Genomic DNA, 4,357 nt, shown 5'->3' with positions numbered 1-4,357 from the left:
GGTAGTTCGCATTGCCATGCTGATGACACTGGAGCACCGTAAACTCTGTGCAGGTGATTCCCAGCACCGTGTTTCTGCCCTCGCTCCTTGACGGTGGGAGCAGTGGTTGGAGCAGTCGGCTGAATTCCCAAAGCAGCTTTCTGCTCTGCCTCCTGCTCTGGAGGAGCGGAAGCTGTGTGTTCGCACTTTGAAGTACGTGCTTGCATCCTTGAACTGAGGAAAGCTGGGATACACTGACATGCTCAAGACACTGCTGCGCATCTCCCTGGTTACTGTTTAGGCACTGTAGAAGGTTTCTGCTCTTGGTTCTCTGCTCTACACTCGTTAGCTAGGCCTTTGCGGTCTGTAAGCACTGCGCCTGGATCTGTCGAGGGAACATCAAAGAGGCCCTCTAGGAAGATGGACTCTACGAAGCAGAGCACATAGCCATGTTGCTGACACTGGAGCACTCTAAAGTCTGTGCAGGTGATTCCCTGCACCCACTTTCTGCCCTCACACCTCCACGGTGGGAGCAGTGGTTGGAGCTGGCAGCTGACTTCCAAGCCAGATTTCTGCTCTGGCTCCTGCTCCGGAGAAGCAGAAGCTGTGTGTTCGCACTCTGAGATGCTTGCTTCTACCTTTTAAGGCAGGTAACTGGGGTGCACTGACATGCGGAAGACAGTGCTGCAGAGATCCCTGCTGGCTTTTTAGGCAGAGTTGAACGCTTCTCTTGTGCCTTCTGTGATTTCTACGCTCTAACTGGACCTTTGCAGTCTGTGAGCACTGTTTCTGTGTCTTGCGAGGGAACGTCAAGAAGCAGTGTAGGAACATGGACTTAACATTAGAAGGTAGTGCACATTGCCATGCCGATGACGCTTGCAGCACTGTAAACTCTGTGCAGGTGATGCCCAGCACCCTCCTTCTGCCCTTGCTCCTCCGCGGTGGGAGCAGTGGTTGGACCTGGCATCTCAATTCCCAAAGCTGCTTTCTGCTCTGGCTCCTTCTCGGGATGATCAAAAAGTGTGTGTTTTCGCTTTGAGATACGTGCTTCTACCATTTTAGGCAGGAAAACTGGCGTGCTCTGGCATGCTGATGTCACTGCTGCTGATCTTGCTGGCTGTTGTTTAACCGAGCAGAAGGCTTCTGTAATTGAAACTGGGCTCTACAGGCTTTAGCTGGACTTTTGCATTCTGGGCGCCCTGCGGCTGGATCTGGCGAGTGAACCTAAATAAGCACTGTAGGAAGATGGACTTTAAAAGGTAGTTCGCATTGCCATGCTGAAGGCACCGTAAACTCTGTGCAGGTGATTCCCAGCACCCTGTTTCTGCCCTCGCTCCTTGACGGTGGGAGCAGTGGTTGGAGCAGTCGGCTGAATTCCCAAAGCAGCTTTCTGCTCTGCCTCCTGCTCTGGAGGAGCGGAAGCTGTGTGTTCTCAATTTGAAGTACGTGCTTGTATCCTTGAACTGAGGAAAGCTGGGATACACTGACATGCTCAAGACACTGCTGCGCATCTCCCTGGTTACTGTTTAGGCACTGTAGAAGGTTTCTGCTCTTGGCTCTCTGCTCTACACTCGTTAGCTAGGCCTTTGCGGTCTGTAAGCACTGCGCCTGGATCTGTCGAGGGAACATCAAAGAGGCCCTCTAGGAAGATGGACTCTACGAAGCAGAGCACATAGCCATGTTGCTGACACTGGAGCACTCTAAAGTCTGTGCAGGTGATTCCCTGCACCCACTTTCTGCCCTCACACCTCCACGGTGGGAGCAGTGGTTGGAGCTGGCAGCTGACTTCCAAGCCAGATTTCTGCTCTGGCTCCTGCTCCGGAGAAGCAGAAGCTGTGTGTTCGCACTCTGAGATGCTTGATTCTTCCGTTTAAGGCAGGTAACTGGGGTGCACTGACATGCTGAAGACAGAGATGCAGAGATCTCTGCTGACATTTTAGGCAGAGTTGAAGGCTTCTCTTGTGGATTCTGTGCTTTCTACGCTCTAACTGGAAGATTCTTGCTTGTCAGCACAGTTTCTGCGATTGGCCAAGGAACGTAAAGAAGCAGTGAAGAAAGATGGACCTGACCTTAAAAGGTTGCTCACGTTGCCATGCCGATGACGCTGGAGCAAAGAAAATTCTGTGCAGGTGTTTCCTAGAGCCCTCCTTCTGCCCTCACACCTCCACGGTGGGAGCAGTGGTTGGAGCTGGCAGCTGACTTCCAAGCCAGATTTCTGTTCCGGCTCCTGCTCCGGAGAAGCAGAAGCTGTGTGTTCGCACTCTGAGATGCTTGCTTCTACCGTTTAAGGCAGGTAACTGGGGTGCACTGACATGCTGAAGACAGTGCTGCAGAGATCTCTGCTGGCATTTTAGGCAGAGTAGAAGGCTTCTCTTGTGGATTCTGTGCTTCCTACGCTCTAACTGGAATATTCTAGCTTGTCAGCACAGCTTTTGTGATTGGCTAAGGAACGTCAAGAAGCAGTGTTGAAAGATGGACTTAACTTTTAAAGGTTGCTCACATTGCCATGCCGATTACGCTGGAGCAAAGAAAATTCTGTGCAGGTGTTTCCTAGAGCCCCCTTCTGCCCTCACACCTCCACGGTCAGTGTCAGACCTTTGCAGTCTGTGAGCACTGTTTCTGTGTCTTGCGAGGGAACGTCAAGAAGCAGTGTAGGAACATGGACTTAACATTAGAAGGTAGTGCACATTGCCATGCCGATGACGCTTGCAGCACTGTAAACTCTGTGCAGGTGATGCCCAGCACCCTCCTTCTGCCCTTGCTCCTCCGCGGTGGGAGCAGTGGTTGGACCTGGCATCTCAATTCCCAAAGCTTCTTTCTGCTCTGGCTCCTTCTCGGGATGATCAAAAAGTGTGTGTTTTCGCTTTGAGATACGTGCTTCTACCATTTTAGGCAGGAAAACTGGCGTGCTCTGGCATGCTGATGTCACTGCTGCTGATCTTGCTGGCAGTTGTTTAACCGAGCAGAAGGCTTCTGTAATTGAAACTGGGCTCTACAGCCTTTAGCTGGACTTTTGCATTCTGGGCGCCCTGCGGCTGGATCTGGCGAGTGAACCTAAATAAGCACTGTAGGAAGACGGACTTTAAAAGGTAGTTCGCATTGCCATGCTGAAGGCACCGTAAACTCTGTGCAGGTGATTCCCAGCACCGTGTTTCTGCCCTCGCTCCTTGACGGTGGGAGCAGTGGTTGGAGCAGTCGGCTGAATTCCCAAAGCAGCTTTCTGCTCTGCCTCCTGCTCTGGAGGAGCGGAAGCTGTGTGTTCTCACTTTGAAGTACGTGCTTGTATCCTTGAACTGAGGAAAGCTGGGATACACTGACATGCTCAAGACACTGCTGCGCATCTCCCTGGTTACTGTTTAGGCACTGTAGAAGGTTTCTGCTCTTGGCTCTCTGCTCTACACTCGTTAGCTAGGCCTTTGCGGTCTGTAAGCACTGCGCCTGGATCTGTCGAGGGAACATCAAAGAGGCCCTCTAGGAAGATGGACTCCACGAAGCAGAGCACATAGCCATGTTGCTGACACTGGAGCACTCTAAAGTCTGTGCAGGTGATTCCCTGCACCCACTTTCTGCCCTCACACCTCCACGGTGGGAGCAGTGGTTGGAGCTGGCAGCTGACTTCCAAGCCAGATTTCTGCTCTGGCTCCTGCTCCGGAGAAGCAGAAGCTGTGTGTTCGCACTCTGAGATGCTTGATTCTTCCGTTTAAGGCAGGTAACTGGGGTGCACTGACATGCTGAAGACAGTGCTGCAGAGATCTCTGCTGGCATTTTAGGCAGAGTAGAAGGCTTCTCTTGTGGATTCTGTGCTTTCTACGCTCTAACTGGAAGATTCTTGCTTGTCAGCACAGTTTCTACGATTGGCCAAGGAACGTAAAGAAGCAGTGAAGAAAGATGGACCTAACTTTAAAAGGTTGCTCACGTTGCCATGCCGATGACGCTGGAGCAAAGAAAATTCTGTGCAGGTGTTTCCTTGAGCCCTCCTTCTGCCCTCACACCTCCACGGTGGGAGCAGTGGTTGGAGCTGGCAGCTGACTTCCAAGCCAGATTTCTGCTCTGGCTCCTGCTCCGGAGAAGCAGAAGCTGTGTGTTCGCACTCTGAGATGCTTGCTTCTTCCGTTTAAGGCAGGTAACTGGGGTGCACTCACATGCTGAAGACAGAGATGCAGAGATCTCTGCTGGCATTTTAGGCAGAGTTGAAGGCTTCTCTTGTGGATTCTGTGCTTTCTACGCTCTAACTGGAAGATACTTGCTTGTCAGCACAGTTTCTGCGATTGGCCAAGGAACGTAAAGAAGCAGTGAAGAAAGATGGACCTAACTTTAAAAGGTTGCTCACGTTGCCATGCCGATGACGCTGGAGCAAAGAAAATTCTGTGCAGGTGTT

This window comes from Psittacula echo, assembly GCF_963264785.1.
Source record: "Psittacula echo genome assembly, chromosome: 1".
Taxonomy (NCBI): domain Eukaryota; kingdom Metazoa; phylum Chordata; class Aves; order Psittaciformes; family Psittacidae; genus Psittacula; species Psittacula echo.
The sequence above is the reverse complement of the archived record's forward strand: the minus strand, read 5'-3'. Positions refer to the sequence as shown.